The following is an 18,334-nucleotide window of genomic DNA, read 5'->3' as shown; positions in this document are numbered from 1 at the left end:
AGGTGGGATCACTATTGTGAAAGTGTTCCCAGGTGGGATCACTATTGTGAAAGTGTTCCCAGGTGGGATCACTATTGTGAAAGTGTTCCCAGGTGGGATCACTATTGTGAAAGTGTTCCCAGTTGGGATCACTATTGTGAAAGTGTTCCCAGGTGGGATCACTATTGTGAAAGTGTTCCCAGGTGAGATCACTATTGTGAGGGTGTTCCCAGGTGGGATCACTATTGTGAAAGTGTTCCCAGGTGGGATCACTATTGTGAAAATGTTCACAGGTGGGATCACTATTGTGAAAGTGTTCCCAGTTGGGATCACTATTGTGACTGTTCCCAGGTGGGATCACTATTGTGAAAGTGTTCCCAGTTGGGATCACTATTGTGACTGTTCCCAGGTGGGATCACTATTGTGAAAGTGTTCCCAGTTGGGATCACTATTGTGACTGTTCCCAGGTGATATCACTATTGTGAAAGTGTTCCCAGTTGGGATCACTATTGTGACTGTTCCCAGGTGGGATCACTATTGTGAAAGTGTTCCCAGTTGGGATCACTATTATGACTGTTCCCAGGTGGGATCACTATTGTGAAAGTGTTCCCAGGTGGGATCACTATTGTGAAAGTGTTCCCAGGTGGGATCACTATTGTGAAAGTGTTCCCAGGTGGGATCACTATTGTGAAAGTGTTCCCAAACGGAATATTTTATAAAAGTATTCCCAGTTGTAATATATGCCATGTTGATTGCTTGTGAACACAACTTCACGTGACTTTGCTCGGTTAAAGTGTCCTCGAAGATGTGGTGTAAATGAGCCAACTGTGAGCTCAGACGTGCCCAACACCTGGGCTCGGCCTGGATGCACTGAGAGGTCGAGGCGAGAGTTACATGTGGAGGAGGTTCACAGCATATGGCGTTTCTGTTTTTAATACTGTAATGGTGGGAAAGAAGAGGTCCACATATGTGTTTTTTAAACTGATAGATTAATACAAATAACAATAAATATACATGCACAGTACACAATAAATACAGTGACTTCAGAAAGTATTCACACCCTTTGACTTTTTCCCCATTTTATTGTGTTACAGCCTGAATTTAAAATGGATTAAACTGAGATTTTTTTTCTTGTCACTTATCTACACATAATGTCAAAGTGGAATTTTGTTTTTTAGAAATTTTTACGAAACAATTCAAAATGAAAAGCTGAAATGTCTTGAGTCAATAGGGATTCAACCACTTTGTAATGACACTCCACATTGAGCTCAGGTGCATCGAATTTCCTTTGATCATCCTTGAGATGTTTCTACAACTTGACTGGAGTTCACCTGTTGTCAATTCAATATAAATTGTTCCATGAAGTTCAAGGATCTGTCCGTAGAACTCCGATATGGAATTGTAAGGAGGCATAGATCTGAGGAAGGGTACAAAACAATTTCTAGAGTGTTGAAAGTTCCCAAGAGCACAGTGAGCTTCATTATTAGGAAGTGGAAAGAATATGGAACGACCCAAACTCTTCCTAGAGCTGGGCCAGCCGACAAAAGTGAACAACCAGGCAAGAAGGTTGTTGTAGTTGCAAGGATCTGAAAAAACAGATCCTTGCAACTACAGACCAATCAGCCTGCTCCAAATAATCAGCAAGATCATGGAATCCATCATCGCTTCTGACTTCAAATCCGTCCTCTTCTCCAATGGCTTGATCTCGGATCATCAATTTGAATTCAGACCAGGTCATTCTGCTTCTGTTGTCTCAACAACGGATGCAGGTCCTCAATGCCAAACAGGAATTCAGAGCTGTCTCCCTTGACATATCTCGTGCCTTCGATACGGTCAGGCACCCCGCTCTGCTCACCAAACTCTCCTTGTATGGTATCCATGGAAACCTCCATGTTTGGCTTGCGGACTTCCTCACCGGTCGCAGTCAACATGTGGCCCTGAATAGAATTCTCTCATCTCCCATTCCTGTTCAGGCTGGAGTTCCCCAAGGTAGTGTTCTGGGCCCTGTGCTTTTTCTGGTCTTCATCAATGATCTCTCCGACTCTCTGGAAAATCCTCTCCATGTCTTTGCTGATGACTCCAATCTGCCGCTCCATATCCCAACCCTCAGGTCGGCAGTCTGCAGCCGCTTCACTCTCTGCAGACCTGGACAAAATCACAGACTGGTCAAACAAGTGGGACATGTCTTTCAAACCTGACAAATGTCACACTCTTACTATGTCTCGGTGAGGGGTCTCTCCAAAAATACCGACTGGACAACCCTCCCATCTACTTTCTCAACAATCCTCTCCAAGAAGTTCTGTCCCTTAAGCTTTTGGGTCTTACAATCTGCCATGATCTTTCCTGGGAAAACCACATTTCCAAGCTGGCCTCCAAAGCCATTCGCCCACTGGGCATCCTCATTCGTGCAAAGTCCTTCCTTGGCACATCTGAGCTCCTCACCACATACAAGGCTTTCATCCACAGCTCAATGGAATACTGCTCTCCCGTCTGGGCTGGTGCTCCTGCCTCACACCTAGCTCGGCTTCATGCAGTTGAAACCAAATCATTCAGAATCATTGGAATCTCCCGTGATGAAGCTGATTCTGAGGGCCGTTCTCTCTCTCACCGCAGGCGGGTAGGTGGTCTTTCTGTCTTCTACCGACTCCTCTCCGGCCTTGCTCCCCTTGTTCTGTCTGTTCTCCCACCTCTGGAACAAACTCCCACACTCTCTTCAATCCCTCTCCTCACTCTAGGTCTTTAAATTAGCTGTTCACCACCATTTCTTATGTTCCTCCATCCAAAACCTTCATCTCTTCTATCCCCGTTAAAATACCCCAAATCTGCCTGTTTCAATCCCCAACTTCTTTCCTGAAATTCCTAGTAGTGTTCGTTTGCTTTATACTGTGTACTCCTTCCTCCTCCCCAAGACGTCCTCCTTCCACAGATATACCGACGTCCCTGTTCTGTAATATTGTTGTGCTCGTGTGTCCTTCCCTCTCTCTCCCCCTCTTGTCTCCCGCTCCCTTCAGTGTATGTTTTATGTGTCTGTGCATGTTTTCATGTTCAATGTGTTAGCTCTTACACGAGCCTTGATTCTGTATCCAACACAAAAAAAATAAAAAATAAAATAAGGACTTTGGTCAGGGAGGTGACCAAGAACCCAATGACCACTCTGACAGAACTACAGAGCTCATTGGCTGAGATGGGAGAATCTGCCAGAAGGACAACAGTTCCTGCAACACTTCACAAATCTCGGCTTTATGGGAGAGTGGCCAGACGGAAGCCACTCCTCAGAAAAAAACATGACAGCACACCTGGAGTTTGCAAAAAGACACATCAAAGACTCAGAATTTGAGGCAAAAGGTTCTCTGTTCTGATGAGACAAAAATTTAACTCTTTGGCCTGAATGCAAAGCACTACATCTGGCAGAAACTGAGCACAGCTCATCAACTATCTAACATCATTGCTACCATGAAGCATGGTGGTGGCAGAACCATGCTAAGGGGATGCTTTTCAGCAGCGGGGACTGGGAGACTTGTAAGGATAGAGGGAACAATGAATTGAGCCAAATACAGGCAAATCCTTAAGGAGAACCTGCTTCAGAGTGCAAAAGACATTAGTCTGCGGTTAATATCTACATTCCAACAGGACAGAGTTTGAGCAAATCTACAAGGAATAATGGGAGAAACTCCCCAAATCCAGATGTGCAAAGCTGATACAGACTCAAAGCTATAATTTACCCCAAGAAGACTCAAAGCTATAATTGCTACCAAAGGCACTTCTACAAAAGTATTGACTCAGGGGGTTGAATATGTATGTAAATGAGATATTTCTGTATTTCATTTTTAATTATTCTGTAAAAAATTCGAAAAAGAAAAGTCCAGTTTGACATTATGCAGTGTTATGTGAAGATCAGTAAAAAAAAAAAAAAAATCTCAGCATCATGCTATGGGGATGCTTTTCAGCAGCAGGAACTGTGAGGAGAACCTGCTTCAGTGTGCAAAAGACCAATGATGTTAGATTGTTAGACCAATGATTAGATGATACAGGCCTGCCTGATTAGTGTAAATGATCTTAAAAAGGGGTGTTTAATAAAAGGTATTACATCTGCCTTCCTATAGATAATAATAAAGGCAGTATGTGTGTGTGTGTGTGTGTGTGTGTGTGTGTGTGTCCATAACTCCAAAACAATGAAACCTAACAGCCCTAAACTTTGCACGCATAATTCTCGACCTCCAAGGGATTGCAGGAATGAAAACTCGGTATTTGGGTGTGTTTACAAACCCCTTTTGAAGATAATTTACGTGAAAATTTACACTCAAAGTAAAAACAGGCTTACCCTTGGTTAGCCTGCATTCAGCTTGGGTCTTAATTGGCTCTTAATTCCACCATTTTGTCCTCTCAGTTCAAATATTCCTTGCCTCAGAACAGGTCGGTTTCTGTACAATAATGCTTAAAACTGGGTGTTTGTGTGTGTGTGTGTGTGTAAACATCCTTTTTGAAGACAATTAACAGCCTTGTTTAATAAAAACAAAAACAAGCTTTATCCTTGGTCAGTCCACTATACCTCTCAAAGGTCTTATGCTTTTTCGGCTTGCTCAAAACCGCCCTTCCTTTGGACAGGCTGCAGTGGTTTCTGCACGATTAAGCAGTCAAGATGTATGTGTTCACTTTCATCACTCACATCATCCATTATCTGATCTTCATGATACCTACGAATCGCTGTATACATCACTATTGTAGGTGCTATGGTTTTCAACTCAGGAGCTTTGAGAAATGTTTTGCATTATATGATGAAATTTTCCACAATGTAGTCTCATGGATGAATTAAAATATACGAGTATACAAAACCCGTCGCTTCGCTGACGGAAACACCAATCTATGCGTAATAAATTTAAAAAAAGGTTGTTGTTTGGTGTTAAATACATAAATGAAAGAAGTGGGGAAAAATAAAATTAGGATGTGCATAGGGAGAGTGTAAAAGGAATATTCATCACAGCCTTTTTAGATGCTGAATTGCAAATAATATACAACAACACAATAAGAGGAAGATCAAAATGAAAAAAATGATCACCCTCCTCCCCCCGCCCCTCTTCTTTCTTTTGAATAAATCGTCTCGGGTACGTATTAGGCAGCGCCAGGCCAGGAAACAATCTCTGATGTCCCCTTGTCTCCGTGTGCTCTCTGGTTCCTGTATCTCGAGCATCCCTCCCAATTTGGAACCTCAGCTAATTCTACAGAAATACTCAACTCGTGGTGAATAAAACATTCAGTGTGTTTTGTTTGGAGAAGAATGGATTTATTGAGTGATAATTTCATGATAGACAGGTGATAATTTCATGATAGGCAGAGTTGTGGGTCATCCAGCAGGTGGGAGGCTGCTGCCTGGAGGCAAGGACTCGAGAGGCATTTGCTAGCTGGAACTCTGATTGGTCCGCAAAGACGCGAAGACCTTGAGGATCACCAACTCGACTTGCAGCAATGTAGAGATGGCCATGTGTAAATACACCACTTTTAAGCAGAACACCACAATGCCTGAGGCTCTGTCCCTGAATTTTATTTATCGTCATGGGGAATGCTGACCTTATAGGGAACTGAAGACGTCGTAATGTAAATGGCAGGTCAGTGTCGGAGGGAGACGGAATAATGCGGGGGAAAAGGAGGGGGGAACCAGTACGCTCGCTGCCAAGCATACGTGCCTCCAGAAGGTGATCCTTCACAGAGGTCAGGCTGTACTGAGTGCTATTGCAGTGACCGTTGAGAGGATGCACATTCCGCAGGAGCATGATGGGGGCATTGACTTTTAATGCTAGTCTATGAGGTGGCAGACCAGACAGGTTGATGGAGTTAAGGAACTTTGTTGGATACAGGCCTGCGTGATCTGTATCAGCCACAGAATCAGAACTTTTCAGCACGAACAAATCACCGGACAGACGATTCATGATGAGTTCATTGAGGCGGTCGACATCAGTGTTTTTTGTCGTGAGGATTGCACGTGTGGACAGCCAGTGACTGCACATGTGGACAGCCAGTGACTGTTTGAAAGATTTTCTGGCTCCTCAAGTCCACAGTAGACGTGAGTGATAAGCGCTTCCTCTGATTTGACACAATGTTCGAGAGGCAAGTGAATGACATCAGAGTAGGGGATACTGGCTACATTGGGCAAGCAAATTTCTCGCAGCTGCAGCAGCTACTTGGCATATTCCTGTAATCTCTGGTGGTTGGCTCCATCGCCATCGTTCAGGAGGTTGAGGACACGCATGTTGGTATGGAGGTAGACTTGTTGGCAGTGTCTTCACAATGGAGACCTGGTGAGGCAGGCACCTACAATGTTAGGCCGCCATCCTCGGTGAACAACTGGGAGGATTTGAGGGAAATCAGCCCCAAGGATGAGTAGCTTTCCACCAAATGGTAAATTAGAATGATGTTGAGCAGGAAAGTCTTGCCGGTGCCACCAGGTGCATCCAGGAAGGTGCACCCTTCTTGAATATCAATATGCCCTCTGATTGTGTTAAAAATGGCTGCCTGTTCAGCATTCAGGAGGTTAATATGTTCACTGAAGAAGGCGTTTGCTCCAGGGTCTGATTCTTCCTCAGCTATGTCCAGTTGATTGCGGTGATGACAATCTGCAGCTGGAAGGTGGCACTTGACTGGTGTGCTACAATGCTGCTTCAGACAATCATCAAGATCGCAGAGAACATCATTTTCAGATGCAGATTCCAGTTCCTCAGCATTCAAGCCTTGTTGTCGTCGGCGGTAGCGGAAGTCTTCTGAAAGAGCCAGCAGATTGGTCCGAAAGAGGTTCAATGGATCGGCAGGCTCACAGAATAGCAACACAGTGACAAACAGGTGTCTGAAGATTGATGGCATGTTGGTCTCTGCAGCCTCGGCCAGACACCGCATCCACTCATTGTCATCTTCGAGGAGATTCAAATGTTGGCAGGCTTGTTTGAATGTCGCAAACACCTGTCCATCACTCGTCTCCAAGGGGCGTGCAGTATTCCATGGAGCTGTGGATGAAAGCTTTGTATGTGAAGAGGAGCTCAGAAGTGTAGAAATTCGAAATTTAATCGCTGTTTGAGTTTCATTGTACCTTGATGTAACCCCCGTAAACAACATAGAAGTGGCAGATGGTGGTGGCTTTCCTGGTGTGACGTCATGGCTAATCGTGTAGAAGAAGCTTCTCGACTTTTAATTGCAAAATTACCCACTTTATGAATCGGAAATTGGAAAAAGGCATCATATCTATTTTGTAGAGTATCAACGTATAGATTAGCATCCCCTTTAAGCCACTTAACTTCTAAATGATATGGCAGCTCGGTACAGTACCCCAGGGGAAATTCCAAGAGTAAGAAAGGTAAAATAAATTGGAGGACTAAAAGCAACGGGACAAGCATAATGTCTGAGAGGTGTGCACGTTCGCTCTATTCCGTCTATTCTGGGATTGAATCGCGACCCATCTTTAAACTGTCATCCAGGTGTTTCACAGGCAGAGTGATGCATGGGCGTTAAACAGTGCGTCACATCTGCTGCATTTTCAACCCGCATCCCCCTCCCTCCCCTCTTCAATATTCTCCTCCCCCCTCCTCACTCTTCCCTCCTTACTCTTTCCTCACCCTCCTCTTTCTCTTTCACCTCTCTCCTCATTCTCACCACCTTGCTCCCCCACCCTTCCATTCCCCTCCTCTTTCCCTCGCTCATGCTACCCTCCGCGTATCACCCCTCTATACCGGAGTGTACAGTGTAGTGACACGTGGTGAGGCTTTACTCTCCCTTTCCCCTCCCCTCACTCTTCCCCCACCACCGTATCCCTCTGCCCTCTCTCTCAGCCTCCCCACCCAACCCTTCCCCTCACCCCATCCCTTTGCCTCATTTCCACTCCCCTCCTCCATCCTCTCTCTGCCATCCCCCTCCCCATCCTTCCTACTTCTCTCCCGCCCTCTCTATTTCCCCTGCTCCCACTCCCCTCCTCGCACCACCCTCCCTCCAACAGTGGACAGTATAACAACATGTAATGAGGCATCACCACCACTCCTCCCCCCCTCCCCCGCCTCCTCACTCTCTCTCTTTCCCTTGCTCCCACTCCCATCCTTGGTTTGAGCAGTGTATATTATGAGACTAGTTGGTTGATTGTGTGTGGTTTTGTGTGTGTGTGGTTTTGTGTGTGGTTTTGTGTGTGTGTGGTTTTGTGTGTGTGTGTGTGTGTGTGTGTGTGGTTTTGTGTGTGTGTGTGTGTGTGTGTGTGTGTGTGTGTGTGTGTGGTTGTGTGTGTGTGTGTGTGTGTGTGGTTTTGTGTGTGTGTGGTTTTGTGTGTGTGTGTGTGTGGTTTTGTGTGTGTGGTTGTGTGTGTGTGTGTGTGTGTGGTTTTGTGTGTAGTTTTGTGTGTGGTTTTGTGGATGTGTGTGTGTGTGGTTTTGTGTGTGTGTGTGTGTGTGTGGTTTTGTGTGTGTGGTTTTGTGTGTGTTTGTGTGTTTCTTTGTCTGTGGTGTGTGTGTGCGTGCATGTGTGTGTTTGTGTGTGTGTGTGTGTGGTTTTGTGTGTGTGTGTGTGTGTGGTTTTGTGTGTGTGGTTTTGTGTGTGTTTCTTTGTTTGTGGTGTGTGTTTCTTTGTTTGTGGTGTGTGTGTGCGTGCATGTGTGTGTGGTTTTGTGTGTGTGGTTTTGTGTGTGTGGTTTTGTGTGTGTTTGTGTGTTTCTTTGTCTGTGGTGTGTGTGTGCGTGCATGTGTGTGTTTGTGTGTGTGTCCTTGCTTGCTGTTGAGTGATGTATGTTGTAAGGTTCGTTGCTGCAGCATATATTTCGGTGCTGGGGATTGTGGGAGTGGAAGCTGTTGTTTTGTTGTAGTTTTTGTTCTTGCTGACAGGGGGTGGGGGTACGTACACATTAAAATGTAGTTATATATAATTTAACACTTTTACAATCGTGATCCCACCTGGGAACACTTTCACAATAGTCTTGGTCACTCAATACTGGACAGGCTGCTGCTCCTCCCTCAGCAATGGTTAGAGGGCATCAATCTCAAATAAGAGGATCGGATCATCTCCCTGGGCATATCTCAGGCATTCAAGTACCGGCATCCTGCTTTGCTTTCCAAGATTTCTTCCAACACAGCTGCTTTCATTTCCAGTTTTCTGACTTCCTGCACCCAAACAGTCAATATGTTACCATCAATGGAACCCTCTCCTTCCTTTTCCTGGTCGAGGCTGTAGTTCCCTATAACGCTGTGTTTTAGGTCCTGTCTTGTTCCTTATCTTTATGAATGACCCTTTCAATGCTGTCGGATTCCCTTTTCCAGAGGCTTCGTCGACTCCACCTCGTGTCATACAGTACCCCCATCACTCTGCTAGGCAGAAAGCAGCTGCATCTCTCTGACATGATTAGCGTATGATAAATTTGACATGTCCTTCATTCCTGGAATATCTCACAGTGTCACCTTATAGTTCTGGTAGTAATGTTCCATGAATGCTCCAATCTACTTCCTTGGTCATACAATGGGACAGGTTCTGTCTCTGGAACGTACAGGCCTCAACATCATCCATGACCTTTCCTTAGCTAAACCCATATTAAAGCTGACCTCCAAATCCAGTTGCAGACTGAGAATCCTCTATCGATCTGGTCTTTCCTTAGAAAAATCAGTTACTCACAGTCTGAAAGGCCTCTGTCCATAACTCAATGGAGCACAGTACTCCTCTTCACTATAAGTACTGCTCTCCCAGCATCACATCCGTCTCTTCTGGAATCTGTGGAACCTAAAGCTTTCAAAATTCCTAGAATCTCCCATGATGAGGCTGAAGCACGAGGTTTGTGAATCGCTCTCATCGCAGACAGGTAGGTTGGCTCTCTCCTTTCTAACATCAATTGTCTAAAGTTGCTTCCTCTGCTCTCTAAGTCATCTGACCCTCCCCAGGAAATGTAAGATGTGCGTGTGCTCTTCAGTAACCTCTATATGGTTAAACTTCAAAAGTTCAGGCAGACTGACTCAACAGTTTTGTTCCTTCCTTCCCTTGTCTGTGGAACCACCTTCCAGAGGCTGTTCCGTCTCTCTCTTCCCTCCAGTGATTCAAGCAAGCAGTGCACCACCATCTCCGGTCATCCCCAATTCTGACCAATGAATCATCTTTATTACTCCGATTAACCTTCCCCATAACCCAACCGTCTAACTTGCTGGTGTCATTTTCTCCACGCCTTCATCTCTGTTTCTGTTCGTTCATTGCCTTGATGTTTGTCCCATTGTCAGAACTACATTGCTCTTCCAAAATCACCTCTTGTAAATGAAAAAAAAAAATCACATCGGTCATGGTGGTTGAGTTATTGAGTGATGAGAGTCACCTGTTTGATGAGAAAGTCTGTGTGGAGTTACTGTATGTTCACAACCAATCCAAGTTTAGCAACTGTCATACACAACAAGTGTGTGTCTACTCTCAGGAGAGCCAGAAAACAACATCTGTCCAACCTCAAGAATGACTTGTCCAACTTGTCTCCCTCCTCTAAAGGCTCGTGGCATCTAGTTAAGCATCTTGTGTATGCTCCACTTAAATTCCTTCCCTCACTTCAAATGGAAACACGGCCGACTCCGCTTGTGAGAAGGCCGAATGCCTCAATTCTGTATTTCTTTGAGAATCTTGTGTCCCTAACCCCCATCTATCTCTGTGCCCACCCTTCCCAGTTGTACCCAATTGCTCCTGGATTATTTGTCTTTTGCACCTGAGAAGGTGGAAAAGTTTGTGGCAACCCTTGACTCTGTCTCTGCAACTGGACCGGACGGCATCACCTCACGTCATAAAACCTTCTCTGCTGCTCTTGCATTTCTCTCTCGACCATTTTCACCCTGTTATTTGCCACAGGTCATCTTCCATCTGCTTGGAAATCAGCCAACATCACAGCATTACACAAAATGTACAAAAACTACAGGCCAATGCTTAATTAGCTTACTTCCAATCATCAGTAAGGTCATGGACTCCATCATCACAGTTGACTTATAATCATTCCTTTTCTCCAACAGCCTCATCTCTGATCATCAATTAGGATTCAGACCAGGTCACTCTACCTTGGACATGCTGCATCTACTCTCCCAACAATGGATGGAGGCCCTAAATATCAGACATGAGGTCAGGGCCATCTGTCTGAACATATCCCGAGCTTTTGATACAGTCTGACATCCTGCCTTACTCTCCAAACTCTCTGCCTATGGGATCCAACACCAACTCCACTCTTGGATTACTGACTTCCTCCACTCTCGGAGCCAATGTGTGGCTCTCAACCGAACCCTTTCTTCTTCTCTCACTGTCAAGGCTGGAGTACCCCTAGGCAGTTTTAGGCTCCATCTTATTCCTAATTTTCATCAATGATCTCTCTGACTGTGGAAAATCCTCTTTATCTCTTTGCTGATGACTCCACAGCCGTGACATCCCTCATCCTTCTGACAGACAGGGAGCAGCCTCTTCCCTCTCCTCAGACCTTGACAAAATCACAATCTGGTCAAACACTTGGAACATGTCTTTCAATCCTGATAAATCCAATGAACTCTGTCTCTCCCTACGAAAGGACTGCACCATAAACCCTCCCGAATATTTCTCAACAACCATCTCATACAGGTTCAATCACTCAAACTCTTGGGTTTCATGTGCAGCCATGACCTCTCTTAGGCAAGACACCTGTCAACGTTGGCCTCCAAAGCCAGATGCCGACTGGCCATACTCCCTCATGCTAATATCTTCCTTGGCACACCTGAACTCCGATCCACCTACAAAGACTTCATCTACAGCTTGATGGAGTACTGCTCTCCACTCTGGGGTGGCTCCCCTGCCTCACATATTGTTTAGCTTGATGCCGTGGAAACCAAGACCTTCAAGATCATTGGAATCTCTCGTGATGAAGATGAGTCGATGGGCTTACCACTTCAGAATCACTCACAGGTCGCTGGTCTCTCTATCTACTTCCGCATCATTTCTGGTTTTGCACCCTCTGTCCTCCTAGTGCTCTGTCCGCCTCCTAATGGTTCACCAGCACTGACCGCCACCTAGTGAAGCTGCCTAAATCCAGAATCACTGGTCACCTCCACTCATTTAATCCTCTCTGTTCTCATCTGCAGGACCACCTTCCACATGCTCTTCAATCTCACTCTTCCCTCCAGGTCTTCAAGACAGCTGATCTGCACCATCTCAGGTCATAAAGTGATCCATGATCCTGTTATACCATCCACAGCCATGATCCCATTATACCATCCACAGCCATGATCCCATTATACCATCCACCGCCATGATCCCATTATACCATCCACAGCCATGATCCCATTATACCATCCACAGCCATGATCCCATTAAGCCATCCACAGCCATGATCCCATGATACCATCCACAGCCATGATCCCATGATACCATCCACAGCCATGATCCCATTATACCATCCACAGCCATGATCCCATTATACCATCCACAACCATGATCCCATTATACCATCCACAGCCATGATCCCATGATACCATCCACAGCCATGATCCCATTATACCATCCACAGCCATGATCCCATTATACCATCCACAGCCATGATGCCATGATACCATCCACAGCCATGATCCCATTATACCATCCACAGCCATGATCCCATTATACCATCCACAGCCATGATCCCATTATACCATCCACAGCCACGATCCCATTATACCATCCACAGCCATGATCCCATTATACCATCCACAGCCATGATCCCATTATACCATCCACAGCCATGATCTCATTATACCATCCACAGCCATGATCCCATTATACCATCCACAGCCATGATCCCATTATACCATCCACAGCCATGATCCCATTATACCATCCACAGCCATGATCCCGTTATACCATCCACAGCCATGATCCCGTTATACCATCCACAGCCATGATCCCATTATACCATCCACAGCCATGATCCCATTATACCATCCACAGCCATGATCCCATTATACCATCCACAGCCATGATCCCGTTATACCATCCACAGCCATGATCACATTATACCATCCACAGCCATGATCCCGTTATACCATCCACAGCCATGATCCCTTTATACCATCCACAGCCATGATCCCATTATACCATCCACAGCCATGATCCCATTATACCATCCACAGCCATGATCCCATTATACCATCCACAGCCATGATCCCATTATACCATCCACAGCCATGATCCCATTATACCATCCACAGCCATGATCCCATTATACCATCCACAGCCATGATCCCGTTATACCATCCACAGCCATGATCACATTATACCATCCACAGCCATGATCCCGTTATACCATCCTCAGCCATGATCCCTTTATACCATCCACAGCCATGATCCCATTATACCATCCACAGCCATGATCCCATTATACCATCCACAGCCATGATCCCATTATACCATCCACAGCCATGATCCCATTATACCATCCACAGCCATGATCCCATTATACCATCCACAGCCATGATCCCATTATACCATCCACAGCCATGATCCCATTATACCATCCACAGCCAAGATCACATTATACCAACCACAGCCACGATCCCATTATACCATCCACAGCCATGATCCCATTATACCATCCACAGCCATGATCTCATTATACCATCCACAGCCATGATCCCATTATACCATCCACAGCCATGATCCCATTATACAATCCACAGCCATGATCCCATTATACCATCCACAGCCATGATCCCATTATACCATCCACAGCCATGATCCCGTTATACCATCCACAGCCATGATCACATTATACCATCCACAGCCATGATCCCGTTATACCATCCACAGCCATGATCCCTTTATACCATCCACAGCCATGATCCCATTATACCATCCACAGCCATGATCCCATTATACCATCCACAGCCATGATCCCATTATACCATCCACAGCCATGATCCCATTATACCATCCACAGCCATGATCCCATTATACCATCCACAGCCATGATCCCTTTATACCATCCACAGCCATGATCCCATTATACCATCCACAGCCATGATCCCATTATACCATCCACAGCCATGATCCCATTATACCATTCACAGCCATGATCCCATTATACCATCCACAGCCATGATCCCATTATACCATCCACAGCCAAGTTCACATTATACCATCCACAGCCATGATCCCATTATACCATCCACAGCCATTATCCCATTATACCATCCCAGTATACACCTGTTATACCATCCCCACCGCTCTCTAAAATTTGTTTATGTATCCATCTTGTTCTCTACTACCCCTCATCTTGCAAACTTGTGCAAATACAAGTTGCAGGCATCTGTAGTAGGCCTGATGTTGTGCACCGCTCCGTCCCTAATCCATCTCCAGGCGCTGCATGAGTCATCGTTGGGCTTCGAGGGCGCCCGGTGATGACGCGTGCTGAAAGGGAGTACTCAGTTTTCACTCCGGTTTCATTCTTTTCTTTCTTGTTACTTGGCAAAAAAATGTTTTTCACAAGTATGATGATCACTCTGATTTATGTGTGTGTGTGTGTGTGTGTGTGTGTGTGTGTGTGTGTGTGTGTGTGTGTGTGTGTGTGTGTGTGTGTGTGTGTGTGTGGTGTGTGTGTGTGTCTTGCCTACAGGTCACACTTATACTTGCCCACAGGTCACCATTTTAAACCAATCTTCACGAAACTTCACCAAATGGTAGAGTTCGTGGTCTGACAAAACCCTATTTATTTTTAAGGTGAAAAGGTCAACATAGGCCAAAGGTCAACCACTTTTTTCAAATTCCTAAAATCCTCAATTTTCATCCAATTGACCTGAAATTTGAATAGGATTTACATATCAGCTAACTGAATTCAACTACCAACTATTTTGAGGTCAACAACAACAACAACAACAACAACAACAACAACAACATGCATTTTAAGGCCATTTTCCCTGCTAGAGTGGGGGTTAGCCTTGCGGTCCCCATGACAATCTTCTCCATCTTGCCCTATTTTCTGCATCTCTCCTCGTTAACCCCCTTGCCCGCATTTCTTCTTCCACCATCTTTAGCCAAGTCTTTCTCGGTCTTCCCCGTCCTCTACTTCCTCTACTATGAAGCAGTGGTGGTTTAGGTAGGCTATTAGCGAATTAATCAATGAATGAATTATTTTACGATTATTATTTATCTATTTTAATTACACAATCAATCAATTATTGTACACCGCTCCCTCCCAATTCCGCCTCCATGTGCTGCAACGTGGCATCGCCTGAGGATATGTTATTTATTTATTTGGCACGGGGCGGCGGACTTTGAATGTAGCTCAACTTGTTTAAGATTAGTTTGTGAATCATTTGCAAAGATTTTTCGCAAGTGACAATGCATCTCACAATATTGGCATTTTAATGTTCGTGCTCAGGTATGTATGCCTTCGATTCAAATAAGGTAAAAGGAAAAAAAAATTGATTTGGACCCGTCAGTCGTCGAATGCAATCAGGAAAATGCTGTTAAATGGCAAGTGATTACAGCGTGTTAAGGAGCTTCTTATAGTGTGTTTGATACCTCTGTTATAGGATTAATGGTGAGACTAATTCGATTTGAGCTTTATCAGAACGGCTCACCTGAAAAATAAACTCATGGCATGAGACACCGGCCTGAAGACAGTGAGACCAAGAGTTTGTCCAACTTATAAGGTTAACAGAAAACGTTCTTGTAATGCCCTGTTATGGGTCAGTCGCCCTCCACGCCCCTGCACCGTATGTAGTAGCCCCCCCCCCCCCCCACACCCATGTATGTTCCCCCACGGAGCAATCTTTACTTTATTATCTTGTCTGTCGCTGCATCCCTCTCTAGGGTCGTAGCACGGCAGAGTAGCAGGACCACCCAGCTTCACCTTTATCCCTATCCAAACTCACAACACAGCACGCAGACAAAAGCGACATTAATCGCTACATTAAGCCCAGGAGGGAAGCAATCAGTGCGCTGTTCTTCGGGGCAGAAAAGCCAGTACAAATCCGAGGAGCTCGTAACATGCTGCCGTCATGCCGACCCGAACCCCCAATGGCAGCGAAGCAATTGTAAATCAATCGTGGGCCTTTGAGGAGGCGGCCGAGTAATTACACGTCAATTACACCTAATTAAACAGCGGGGGATGTCTTTGGCTCGCACGGGGAATAGTGATTCGTGGCTCATATGTATCTGCCTGTGCCCTCTAAGTGGATTAACTCTCTGTCGCTATCACTTGTTTTTAAAGCCTCCCCCTATAGGATAGCATAGGGAGAGGGTTATACCTGTTGTGGGGTTTGTTTCTTCAATTAGTGACCCCAGTTTTGAATGGTACCCCAGGGTTTCTTAGACCTCCTAGGAGTACCAAACCACCATTTAGATTTTTGTCCCTTTTTTCTGGCAATGTCCGGGATGTATCTCGCGGCCGGCTGGAACTTTCAGAATGAAATTTTGCATCAATATGTGAATATGAAGGGTTGACGTTTGACCTTGACCTAATTTTAAGGTCATGACCTAATTATAGACAATTCGACATTTTTCACAAAACGACTACGGTTTGTCCGAACACAAAGGAGTTGCCCTCTCTAGGTGGCCTAGACCAAGGCGCATTTACTCTTCATTTACATCACGACCCTCCGAGTTAAAAGCAAAGGTCAAATAACAGTCTGATCAAAGTACCGCATTTTTTTGTCATCGTTCAATTTTGCCAATGCGGTATCTCAAAGACAGCTTGGTCTCCCAAGATGTTCTTACATCATAATAGTGCACCTGATATTTGTTTCGTGTCCTCAGCCTGCATTTCGGATTGCGACCGAATTACCAAAAACATCTTTTTTCATCATAGCTTGAATAATTTTCCTCCTATTTTCATGACTGAGTTCTGTGGATTGTAGATGGGGATACATTTCATTAATTTCCCCTTTTCCAGAAATATTGAAGGTCAAGATCACATGGTGGTCCTCACAAAATATGGCCATCATTGCATTGAGGGTTGGCGGGGTAAGACCCGTACTTCGTGATTGTAGATATGTCGTTTTACTTTGTCTTCGCGCCCCATCGTCACCGAAACGTCGTAATCGTTGGGAATTGGCTTTGCCTCGCCTCAACAAACCGTAGCCCACCTATATGATGGAGGGAGATGCGACCTCCTCTAGGACCCGCTGTGCATTCATTTAAAGTCTGTCTGCGTCGCCATGTGATGCGAACACAGTTTGAAGTGAGCCAAGCGACCCTCACCTGTAAAAACATGAATGATGTTGATGACGACGATCCTGCGGTTACACCACACAAGCACATGCTTAGTATTACTCGGAATATTCGGAAGCAACAGATTGTGGAAACCATTTAGGGACCAGCAACGATGCAGACGTACTACTACTACTACAACTACTACTACTACTATGGCTACTACTACTACTATGACTACAACTACTACTACTACTACTACTACTACTACGACTACTACTACTACTACTACTACTACTACTACTATGACTACTACAAATAAGACGACTACTACTACTATTATGACTACTACTACTACAATGACTACTACTATTATGACTGCTACTACTACTACTATGACTACGAATACAATGACTATTACTACTATGACTACTACTACTACTACTATTATTATGACTGCTAGTCTGACTGCTATTATGACTGCTACTAGTCACAGACTCACAGTAAGGTTATTTTGATAGCTGTTCTTCTCTACAAATCATGTCGGGACGTGGTAAAGGTGGTGGAAAGACTCGCTCAAAGGCCATGGCCAAGTCTCGTTCTTCCCTTGCTGGGCTGCAGTTTCCCGTGAGTCGTGTTCATAGACATCTTCGCAAAGGCAACTACGCCAAGCGCATCGGTGCCGGTGCTTCCGTCTACCTGGCGGCTGCGCTCGAGTACTTGGCTGCAGAGATCCTGGAGCTTGCAGGTAACGCTGCACGAGATAACAAGAAATCACGGATCATCCCGCATCATTTGCAGCTCGCCGTCCGCAACGATGAGGAGATGAACAAACTGCTGTGCAGGGTGACGATCTCGCAAGGTGGTGTACTGCCTAACATCCATGCCGTGCTGCTCCCCAAGAAGACACAGGGAACGTAAACTTCACCACACTATTATGACTGCTACTACTGTGACTAATACTACTACTACGATGACTACTACTACAACTACTATGACTACAACTACTATGACTACTACCATTACTACTACTACTATGACTACTACTACTAATACTATGACTACTACTACTACTACTACTATGACTACTACTACTATGACTACTACTACTACTACTATGACTACTACAATGACTACTACTATTATGACTGCTACTACTACTACTACTATGACTACGAATACTATGACTACTACTACTATGACTACTACTACTACTACTATTATGACTGCTACTACTACTACT

This window comes from Myxine glutinosa, chromosome 9 (assembly GCF_964187855.1).
Source record: "Myxine glutinosa chromosome 9, kmMyxGlut1.1, whole genome shotgun sequence".
In the NCBI taxonomy this organism is placed as follows: domain Eukaryota; kingdom Metazoa; phylum Chordata; class Myxini; order Myxiniformes; family Myxinidae; genus Myxine; species Myxine glutinosa.
Note: the sequence above shows the minus strand (reverse complement) of the source record.